Below are 12,863 nucleotides of genomic sequence, written 5' to 3'. Positions count from 1 at the left end.
AAGTCGCCGAATTTGCATGCACCTGAAAGACTTGCACAAGGCGGTTAAGGCACATTAAATTATTATTGTTATTCTGCAATACTTCAAGTAGTTCTGAGCACTATGGGACTTAAAATCTGAAGTCATCAGTCCCCCGGTCCCCTAGACTTAGAACTACTTAAACCTAACTAACCTAAGGACATCACACACATCCATGCCCGAGGCAGGATTCGAACCTGCGTCCTTACCAACAGCGCGGTTCCGGACTGAAGCGCCTAGAACCGCTTGGCCACAGCGGCCGGCTGCAATACTTATATACATCCAAATGAATGAAAAATTACTTCGCTTCATAACTGCATTCTCAAAGATCATGTTAAAAAATGAATTAAATTGATTTACAATTGCGAATACGATTACACTTAACCTGAACAAAGGGTTAATGACAATGAAAATTTGTACTGGACCGGGATTCGAACCTGGAATTTCGACTCATCGAGAGTGGACGCCTTATTTATTTATTTATTTATTTATTTATTTATTTATTTGTTTATTGTTCCGTGGGACCACATTTAGGAGAGGTCTCCATGGTCATGGAACGAGTCAATACATGAAATTATAACACGATTATAGAAACAGATAAAATGAAATATCAGAAACATATTCAGGCGACAAGTCGTTAGTTTAAATAAAGAAAATCAAGAATGTAACACTGGAATTTGCTTAATTTTTTAGCTCTTCCAGGAGCTCCTCGACAGAATAGAAGGAGTGAGCCATGAGGAAACTCTTCAGTTTAGACTTAAAAGTGTTTGGGCTACTGCTAAGATTTTTGAGTTCTTGTGGTAGCTTATTGAAAATGGATGCAGCAGAATACTGCACTCCTTTCTGCACAAGAGTCAAGGAAGTGCATTCCACATGCAGATTTGATTTCTGCCTAGTATTAACTGAGTGAAAGCTGCTAACTCTTGGGAATAAGCTAATATTGCTAACAACAAACAACATTAAAGAAAATACATACTGTGAGGGCAATGTCAAAATTCCCAGACTATTGAATAGGGGTCGACAAGAGGTTTTCGAACTTACACCATACATAGCTCGAACAGCCCGTTTTTGAGCCAAAAATACCCTTTTTGAATCAGAAGAATTACCCCAAAAAATAATACCATATGACATAAGCGTATGAAAATATGCGAAGTATACTACTTTTCGTGTTGAAATGTCACTTATTTCAGATACTGTTCTAATGGTAAATAAAGCGGCATTCAGTTTCTGAACAAGATCCTGAACATGGGCTTTCCACAACAGCTTACTATCTATCCGTACGCCTAGGAACTTGAACTGTTCCGTCTCGCTTATAACATGCCCATTCTGTCTGATTAAAATGTCAGTTCTTGTTGAATTGTGGGTTAGAAACTGTAAAAACTGAGTCTTACTGTGATTTAGCATCAAATTATTTTCCACAAGCCACGAACTTATATCATGAACTACATTATTTGATAATGTTTCAATATTACACACAAGATCCTTCACTACCAAGGTGGTGTCATCAGCAAACAGAAATATTTTTGAATCACCTGTAATACTAGAAGGCATATCATTTACATAAATAAGAAACAGCAGTGGCCCCAGCACCGACCCTTGGGGAACGCCCCATTTAACAGTGCCCCATTGGGACTGAACATCATTACCACTCTCAATATTGCGGAGGATTACCTTCTGCTTTCTGTTCTTAAAGTAGGAGGCGAACCAATTGTAAGCTACTCCCCTTACTCCATAATGTTCCAACTTCTGCAGTAATATTTTGTGGTCCACACAGTCAAAAGCCTTCGTTAAATCAAAGAAAACACCTAACGTTCGCAACCTTTTATTTAATCCGTCCAAAACCTCACAGAGAAAAGAGACTATAGCATTTTCAGTTGTTAAGCCATTTCTAAAACCAAACTGTACATTTGACAGCAAATTATGTGAATTTAAATGCTGCAGTAACCCTGTATATACAACCCTCTCGATAACTTTAGCAAACACCGATGGCATAGAAATAGGTCTATAATTGTCAACATTATCCCTGTCTCCCTTTTTATAAAGTGGCTTCACTACCGAGTACTTTAATCGGTCAGGAATCCGACCACTCCTAAAGGAAAAGTTACAGATATGGCTAAGTATTGAGCTAACATACGTGGAACAATACTTCAGTATTCTGCTAGATACCCCGTCATATCCATGAGAGTTCTTGGTCTTTAGTGATTTAATTATTAACTCAATCTCCCTCTTGTCAGTATCATGGAGGAGCATTTCAGGTAACAGTCTCGGAACACTTTTTTCTAAGAGCGCTATATGATTCCCTGTTGGGACTAGGTTTCTATTTAGTTCACCTGCTATATTCAGAAAGTGATTATTAAGTACTGTACATATATGCGACTTATCTGTAACACGGACATCCCCACTACACGCTGATTCTATATTCTCGACCTGTCTCTGCAGACCAGCCACTTCCTTTACGACTGACCATATGGTTTTAATTTTATCCTGAGACTTAGCTATTCTATCTGCATACCACATACTTTTTGCCTTCCTAATAACTTTTTTAAGCACCTTACAATACTGTTTGTAATGGGCTGCTGCATTTAGATTTTGACTGTTTCTAACGTTTTGATATAATTGCCACTTTGTTCTACAAGATATTCTTATCCCTTTAGTCAGCCACCCAGGCTGCCTGTTTGTGCTAGTACCCTGTTTTGAACGTTCTAACGGAAAGCAACTTTCAAAGAGCACGAGAAAAGTCTTGAGGAAGGCATTATATTTATCGTCTACTGTATCAGCACTATAAACATCTTGCCACTCTTGTTCCTTGATAAGGTGTACAAAAGTCTGTACAGCAACTGGATCAGCTTTCCTAAAAAGTTGGTAACTATATTTAACATGTGTTGCAGCACAAAAATCTTTTAGACTTAAAATTTGTGCATCATGATCTGAAAGGCCATTCACCTTTTTGCTAACCGAATGCCCTTCTAATAATGACGAATGAACAAAAATATTGTCTATGGCTGTTTTACTGTTCCCTTGCACTCTCGTTGGAAAGAATACGGTTTGCATAAGATTAAATGAATTAAGGAGGTCTACCAGCATCCTTTTCCTTGCACAATCACTTATACAATTAATATTGAAGTCACCACATATAACTAACTTTTTGTATTTCCTATAAAGTGAACCAAGAACCTCCTCTAGTTTTAGCAAAAATGTTGTGAAATCGGAGTCTGGGGATCTATAAATAACAACAGTAAGAAGTCTAGCTCCACTAAATTTAACCACACCTGCACAACATTCAAACACCTTTTCAGTGCAGTACTTTGAAACATCAATTGACTCAAATGGGATACCGTTTTTCACATACATGGCTACTCCCCCACACCGCAAAGAGCTCCTCGAAAAGCTGCCAGCCAACCTGTATCCTGGTAAAGGAAGCCTCTGAATTATCTCCTTATTTAAGAAGTGTTCAGATATACCAATAATTTCAGAGTCAACATCTATAAGCAGTTCACTAACTTTATCTCTAATACCTTGTATATTTTGATGAAATATACTAATTCCCTCATTAATCGGATACCCAAGCTTTGCAGAAAGTGGTTTCTTTGTTAGAGAGACTTCCCTTAAGCAGGAATACCTATCAGCTGACTTCAATCTAAAAAAGGTACAGCTCTAACACACACAACTACCGGAATTTTCCCATGAGTGATCCCACCACCCCCACCTATGCTGTCACCTATAAGTTTTGCCAACCTCCCCTTCCCATACCTGTTGAGGTGCAGGCCATGTCTAGTGAAACTCATCCTACTGATAGACTCCACCGACACCACTGAGATGTGACTCATGCCTTCTGTCATCAGCGCACCCACAAGTCTCATGTTATTACGCCTGATGGCTGTATTAAGATGAGGCCGATCGTGACGCTGAAACAGTTCCACGAAATGCACATTCGTGTTGCCAGTCTGAGTGGCTATCTTTTCCAGGTCACCATCTATGTCATACTCCCCATCCCTATCAATACTATTACCAGCCCCACCCTCAATCACTACCTGATCCTCTTTAGTAAAATCCCTACATAACCCCCCTATGTTAAAAGTCACCTGAGCCAATCCTGCATTAGGCTTCACAATGCTGTTGACCTGGTACTCACTCCCCAAAACTTCCTGCAACTGCTGGCCTACACCTCTACCATGAGAACTACCTAACAGCAGAACCTTCTTCTTTCTCTTAGACTTTGCAACTGTCCTAGCCACCGTAACTGCTGAGGTCTGCTGCATACTTCCTACATCTGCAGCTACTAGAGATTCCTCTCCACTAGACTCTGACAGTTGGTCATATCTATATGTTGTTGTTGTTGTGGTCTTCAGTCCTGAGACTGGTTTGATGCAGCTCTCCATGCTACTCTATCCTGTGCAAGCTTTTTCATCTCCCAGTACCTACTGCAACCTACATCCTTCTGAATCTGCTTAGTGTATTCATCTCTTGGTCTCCCTCTACGATTTTTACCCTCCACGCTGCCCTCCAATACTAAATTGGTGATCCCTTGATGCCTCAGAACATGTCCTACCAACCGATCCCTTCTTCTGGTCAAGTTGTGCCACAAACTTCTCTTCTCCCCAATCCTATTCAATACTTCCTCATTAGTTATGTGATCTACCCATCTAATCTTCAGCATTCTTCTGTAGCACCACATATACAGATTGAACAACATCGGGGAGAGGCTACAACCCTGTCTTACTCCCTTCCCAACCACTGCTTCCCTTTCATGTCCCTCGACTCTTATAACTGCCATCTGGTTTCTGTACAAATTGTAAATAGCCTTTCGCTCCCTGTATTTTACCCCTGCCACCTTTAGAACACCTTTACCTTTAGAACATCTATAACAAACACCAATAGTAAAACTATCTGAAAATCCCCTTCTCCTAGCAGATCTATTGCCAACAGCCAGCTCCCATTCCCCAACCCCCTTCTCCCTCCTCATCCTATCTAACTCCTCCTGTGCGTTTTTCAACTGCACCTGAAGGGCACAGATCTTACGCTCCTGCTCCTCTATCAACTTACTCTTGCTACATAACCTGCAGTTCCAGGAGAGGATCTCACCAGAATGCCCACTGGCTTCCCCACTGCATTCCCCCCAGTGAAAATACTTCGAACAAGTCTCACACCGCAATCCACTACTCACGAACCTACGCCAAAGCCCACACTTCTCACTCATGGTAAAATTTTACAATTATTGAAACAAGAAAATAACTTTATCTAAGTTCCGCTACTACAATAAGAAGATGTTAAAAACTGACTACAATTATCACAAACTTGCTCTACAAGGGAAGTAACTACTATTATTGACAGTATTAATCAACAACAAATGAGAATATAACAAAATACTAACACAGAAAGAAAATCAAACGTCTAATGACAGTAACGAAACTGAAAGCAGTTCGCAAAAATTTCTTCTGAAGTTATTTCACCGGAAAACACCAAGAACACCGGTTGAAGACTACTAAAGTTCCTAAATAAACTACTATACACAAACAATTAATTAATACTTAGCTTTCGATGCGCCGCTACAGCTGCAACTGGTCAGCGCGGAATGTAAACACGGGTAAGAGGTTAAGTTGCTCGATACGAAACACTCACAAATATCAGGCCACAACACAACAAATGCAGAGGTGAATGAAGAAACCACTAATAAGTCACTTATATAGTAAATATTATCACAAAAACAGTTAAAATATATATCTGAAACCTAAAAATAGATGAAAACTTAGAGAGCGATCTCACACGCAGTCACGCGCTTATGACGTCACACCAAAGGCTACCCCACTCGCTTCCAGCACCGCTCCAAACTTCCTTGTATCACTGTGTGTCTGCGTACTGAACTTGCACAGTAAGTTTCTGAAACTACCGCACAAGGAGAGACTTTAGTATGAAATACTATGTACAGTGTCTTTGTAACACGATGTACTACGCAATGTCCTTCAAATATGCATACATCCATCCTGTGCAGGAATCACAGCAACACAACTATAGGTCCATACCTCACATCTCAGTCTTTTGTGGAATTTTAGAACGCGTTTCATGTTCGCATAATATTGAAGCTTCCCCTTGAATGTAAAGAGTGGTTCAAATGGTTCAAATGGCTCTGAGCACTATGCGACTTAACTTCTGAGGTCATGAGTCGCCTAGAACTTAGAACTAATTAAACCTAACTAATCTAAGGACATCACACACATCCATGCCCGAGGCAGGATTCGAACCTGCGACCGTAGCGGTCGCTCGGTTCCAGACTGTAGCGCCTCGAACCGCACGGCCACTCCGGCCGGCAATGTAAAGAATGACTGTGCTGGTAAACTTCCACGTTATTTGATACAGAAACATCTGAGTAAAACTGAACGTACTCAGACAGTTTTCTCTTTACTTATTCTGATGATTTCTAAACTGACACACAGTATTTTAGCGCAACGCAACCTGACTTTTAATAATCCCTATAAAAGAATAGCCCTAACTAACAATAACCTATACCCTTCATGAATCACTTAGCTCACAAAAATCTTCGTTACTCGAACTACTGCAATACAGCGAGCACCAATACTGGCAGCAAAATAAAAGATTCTAACTACTGATAGGCATATAGTTAGTAAATGAAAGAATTTGATAGAGAACAAACAATGTATTTACCTTAATAGTGTTCAGAAGTCATTATATAAATTCTTGACGTTTATTTTGACAAATTTCCTTTTTCAGACGGACACACATCCAGATCGTCCACTCATATTAACATTTCAAAACTCTGGCATCTCTCTCCCAACATCCACCACTGCTGGCGGCTCACCCCCAACTGCCCAACGCTACGCGTTGTCCACATCCAATTGCCCAACACTACACTAACGAATATTCAAACAATGAGTCCAGCCAGCCACAGACTGCACACAGCGCAGTGAGCGATTTTCATACAGAGCGCTGTATAGCGTCACCAACTTGAAAACGTAAACAGCCTACATACAATATGACCTTTCTGGAGACCGAAAATGTCCTCCGTAGGCATCAAGATGGAGTACGCGAACAATGGTCGTGCGGAAACCAGACTGTTCTGTTCGTCCACGAGACCCAAGAGGCAGAAGATACAGGCGTTGGTGCTGTGTTCCTTACCGTACGGAGGCGTTCAACAGACTGCTGCACTTTCATCACAATACGCGCGTATGGAATATTACATCAGCCTTGTGATCGCATTTAAGAATTCCTTGGAGACAGAACATAGCACTTCGGTTCTTGACACACAGAAATCATCTGTCTTAAAAATAGATCGGTGGATTTAAAATTTTAAGAATTTTATTGTTGTAGGGGTCCACAGCCTCAATTTTAAGAAAGAAATTGTGGTCCAAACAAGCTTTAATACATTTATTGTCCGTTGCATTACCTAATTTCGAGTATTAGTCGTTTTCAAACACTTGTCACAAGCTTTAAATTACGTCTGAGTAACTGGTCACTACACAATTATGTAAACGCACACGTCGCTTTCATGTGCCAGCACAGGCAATAAATACATAATCGCCTGTTTAGACCATGTTTTCTTTCTCAAAAGGATTTAAAATTGTTGGACACTAGACAACTCGGTCATGAACGCCCTTTCTCAGGATCCTGGTTCGATGTACAAGTAATTATTCTTGTTAAAACGGAAAGTGAAGGCCATATGCCTGCAGCCACAGTTTTAAAAATGTTCACAGGCTCTCTAGTATATTTATGCATGCCGTTATCATACTTTAATAGTACTAACAAAACAGTATGCAACTAGCCACTGTGAAACTTGTTATCGAAAAAAATTTTAATTCAAAACTGTGTGTCTTTTAAATTCCGATTACAATGTCGCCCATGTATTCTGAGAATAGCATTTGCTTCCCTGCTTTTGAATGTGAACATTAATCGTGGAAATTGCTTTCAATACATGCAGTGCCAATTACTCTAAACTGAATCTGGTTATCTGTAAATGAAATTGAGTACGAAGAATGGCTGTCAATAGTACTCAAAATGGCTTCCTCATCAAACGTTCACAACACATTGGCTAACTGTCGCATATTGAAACTGTGCCCTGTCAGGAAATGCGTCAACTGAATTATGTGAAAATTGGCAACGTGTAACTCAGCTCTGCTCAGTCTTGCTTACCTGTAAGAACGTGAAGTGCAGAACTGCATCATACCGCAATAAATCACAGCATGCCTAAGTCCATCAGTACGTTTTAAGCTGCTTTTGCCAAATGAGACCTTTAATATCTTTCCAAAAATGCAGCTAAGTGTCCAGGGAATAGTGCGAAGCGTGGCAGTGTAGTAATGTTACCATTTCCATTCGAACTTTGAGGATAAATTTAATCAAATATTGGCAAATAAACTAAAGGTATTTTTAAATCGAAATGATATTAAAATCCTTTTAATGTTACAGAAGGGAATTGTACTAACACGAGACTATGACCTTTCTTTGTACTATCATAAACAATGAACAATGAAAACTAATTCAGATAAACAGTGCTTAATTTACTCTTTAATTTCATTACAAAATACTTTCAACTGAAAGTGGAGGGTGACGAATAATCAGAATTCTAAACACATAATCGACAATTAGCCTTGGATACCAAAATGTAGATATTGTTGAATAAAACAGAATCTTTAAATCACAATAATTACACGTCTAGCGCTTACAGAAAATAAGAATTCTTTTTACTCTCTGAAGTTAGCTCAAAGTCTTTCTCTATGTTCAAGTACATCAGGGAGCGTATGAAATAAAATTCATACCCTGTTCAGTAGGTCTATCATCAAAGCTTCGGACTCACGAGCCGCACGACACTGTCTCGCGCAGCAGACGGACTCCATCTCTCGTCTACTCGGAATACAATCTCTGGTAGCCAAAGAGAAACATATCACTCTTGTGTTCAGTCATGCGAAGAATCTCAAAATGCCACAAATTTCAAACAAAAATGCAATCTCTCATGATATAAAAACCTCTCAAGCGGATGGCATTAACATAGATGGTTGATCGCAGAAATAACAGGATGAGGCAGTCACCCAAAGACACGATAAAACTATCGTCCAGCTATATTCGGTAGAAGTTGTGATGCCACACAAAATTCTGTTGCACACATACAACTCAGATCGCTATAAAATTGTAGCGAAATGCAAGAAAACATGCAGAAAATTGCTACTTGGTTCAGGGATGGCAGTTCTCCCTCGACATAAACATGTGCGCTGAGCTATTTGAAGTAAAATCACCACATGAAACTAATCGTAGGAAAGACAGATGCCACACTGAGACTTATTTGAAGAGTTCTCCAGTCTCGAAGGAGGTAGGTTAAAAAGTTCTCGTTCGACTGACACTGGAACATTACTTGTGACCTGAGGTCCTCGTTGAGAATTACTTTGAATTTATAGAGGAAACAGAGAAGAATGAAAGAAGAGCAGTGCGTTTCGTCATCGGCTCGTTTATTACTCGCGAAAGCGTCACGAAGATACTCGTACCACTCTAGTGGCAGACGCTACAAGAGAGACGTTGGGCATCACGGTATGGTCTGCTGTTGAAACTGCTTTAGCGTTAAAAATATATCGGCTCAACCACTTGTTTATAGTGTAAACCACTAAGATTGACGCGTTTCGGAAGTCAAGCTTCCATCATCAGAATAATAAAACGTAAAAGAACCTGTTAAAACTCGCTAAAATGGAGCATGCACAAGCCACAATAAAACTGATAATAAAATTAAAACATCGTGGCTACTTTCCTTGTTGCAGCCGTGTCTTCCAAGATGCATTTCTGCATAGTCGTCAAAATATTAAAAAAATTCTAAAATGCTGTCGCCTATGGTGTTCAAAATATAACCACATGGCTCTCTCCTCTATCGTCGTAAACCGCCCGTGCGTCTTCGTTGATACCACACACCACGTAGCCAAACACGTGTCGTAACCAATGGCACCCCATACCATCACGCCGGGTCATACGCCAGTATGGCGATGACAAATACACGCTTCCAATGTACGTTCACCGCGATGTCGCCAAACACGGATGCGACCATCATGATACTGTAAACAGAATCTGGATTCTTCCGAAAAAATGATGTTTTGCCATTCGTGCACACAGGTTCGTCGTCGAGTACACCATCGCAGGCGCTCCTGTCTGTGATGCAGCGTCAAGGGTAACCGCAGCCATGGTCTCCGAGCTGATAGTTCATGCTTCTGCTAACGTGGTCGAACTGTTCGTGCAGATGGTTGATGTCTTGCAAACGTCCCCATCTGTTGACTCAGGGATCGAGACGTGGCTGCACGATCCGTTACAGCAATGCGGATAAGATGCCTGTCATCTCGACTGCCAGTGATACGAGGCCGTTGGGATCCAGCACGGCGTTCCGTATTACCCTCCTGAACCCACCGATTCCATATTCTCCTAACAGTCATTGGATCTAGACCAACGCGAGCAGCAATGTCGCGATACGATAAATCGCGATAGGCAACAATTCGACATTTATCAAAGTCCGAAACGTGATGGTACGCATTTCTCCTCCTTACACGAGCCATCACAACAACGTTTCACCAGGCAACGCCAGTCAACTATTGTTTGTGTATGAGAAATCGGTTGGAAACTTTCCTCATGTCAGCACGTTGTATGTGTCGCCACCGGCGCCAACCTTGTGTAAATGCTCTGAAAAGCTAATCATTTGCATATCACAGCATGTTGTTCCTGTCGGTTAAATTTCGTGTCTGTAGTACGTTATCTTCGTGGTGTAGCAATTTTAACGGCTAGTAGTGAATAAACCTCTGAAGCGGATGGCATTAACATAGCTGGTTGACCGCGGCAATAACAGGATGATCCAGTCACCCAAAGACACGTTAAAACTGTCGTCCAACTAACTATGGCAGAAGTTCTGATGCCACACAAAATTCTGTTGCACACAGAAAACTCAGACGGCTATAAAATTGTAGCAAAGTGCAAGAAAACCTGCAGAGAATTGCTGCTTGGTTCAGGGATTGGCAGTTATCCCTTGACATAAGCAAATTAACTCCTGGGAGTATGTGCACTGAGCTATTTAAAGTAAAACGACCACATGAAACTAACCGTACGAAAGACAGATGCCAGACTGAGAGTCATTTGAAGAGTTCTCAGAGTGTAGTCCAGCCCCGGAGGTTCAAATGGTTCAAATGACTCTGAGCACTATGGGACTTAACATCTGAGGTCATCAGTCCCCTAGAACTTAGAACTTCTTAAACCTAAGTAACCTAAGGGCATCACACACATACATGCCCGAGGCAGGATTCGAACCTGCGACTGTAGCAATCACGCGGTTCCGGACTGAAGCGCCTAGAACCGCTCGGCCACAACGGCCCGCCGGAGGAGGTAGGTTAAAAAATTCTCGTTCGACTGACACTGGAATATTACTTATGTATTGAGATCCTTGTTCAGACACACTTTATAGAGGAAATAGAGAAGAATGATAGAAGAGCAGTGCATTTCGTCATCGGTTCGTTTACTACTCGCGAAAGCGTCACTAAGATGCTCGTACCACTTCAGTGGCAGACTCTACAAGAGAGGCTTTGGGCATCACGGTGTGGTCTGCTGTTGAAACTGCTTTACCGTGCTTTTTCAAAGAAAATTCAGTCAGCATATTGCTTCCTCCTAAGCATTAAACTTTCCAAAAGAAAGTGTCCCTTCTCTGTAGTACACAATCCACCTAAAGTTGGACACTTCTACAGCTTTGAATCTGCATTTTCAAGTCTTGAATCTTCGTTTGAAACCATAACTGCAGATGGAGATATGAACATCAATTTTCTAATATCATTGCTTAGGCTTCCGCGGCCAGAGTCAGTCGACATAAAGGTTTTCTGGATATGCTACAGCGTCGTACTGTATAAAACTACTACTGCTGGAGCAAAATCAACGTTTCGGCCGCGGTTGCAGCGGCCTTCTTCTGGGTCTAATGGTGCATTCTAGGTATGCAATTTTCTAAACAATAGTTCTTGTACAACAAAATTCACGTGCATATTTTCCTGCTCAAACCTAACATTGATGCCACCTGGGCCCACTCGCCTTACAGCTCACTCTCGTACGCTTATGGGTATTTTCGCAACCAAATCTCCAAACAGAGAAATTCCCACGGATCAGATCTCTGCACCTGCCTTGTCCTCTCACCATGGAATATTCATGACCTTCTAATTGCAGTGCCTAATAACAAACAGCAAAATGCGACTTTTAGAGATTTTAGGTGCATGGATATGTCGGAACTTACAGCTAACGCCGTGGCGGACAACGGCAGGAAATAACTTCGACATAACTAATGAAGTATCTAATTTAAACGAGAGCCTTAATAACTTATTCGATAAATACGCTCATCTAAAAACAGCAAGAGTAAAGAGAAAACCTGTACCGTGGCTCACAGACTACCTCAAACGCCTCATGACTGTCAGAGACGCAGCACACTGGACTTGCAAACGGCACCCGGCCTCTGATAACCGTCACACCTACAGGCAACTACACAACTGAGTTAGTCAATCTGTGAGGATTGCAAACACCAGGTGTGCCCACTCCTAACTGAGGACTTTCGCAGACCCGCCGTCCTGCGCAAAAATCTACGAGGTCTAAAAATAAGCAAATGTTAGTCTGCAGCTGAATTACTATTTCCTATTGACTCTTTCGCAACCCCGACAACTTTATTTGACGAAAGCATAACGGCACAAACCATCGACTCATTTAAATCCATCAAAAACGCAAGCAGTCTTATAAGTCGCTCACAAAAGACTTGTTGCCATGCAGTTCACAGAATCTGTTCCACCCTTAATCCTAAATGGTACAGAAATAACCTTTTCCTCTTCTGCAAAAAACTTGAGGCCAATTCT

This window comes from Schistocerca piceifrons, chromosome 7 (genome assembly GCF_021461385.2).
Source record: "Schistocerca piceifrons isolate TAMUIC-IGC-003096 chromosome 7, iqSchPice1.1, whole genome shotgun sequence".
Classification (NCBI taxonomy): Eukaryota; Metazoa; Arthropoda; class Insecta; order Orthoptera; family Acrididae; genus Schistocerca; species Schistocerca piceifrons.
Note: the sequence above shows the minus strand (reverse complement) of the source record.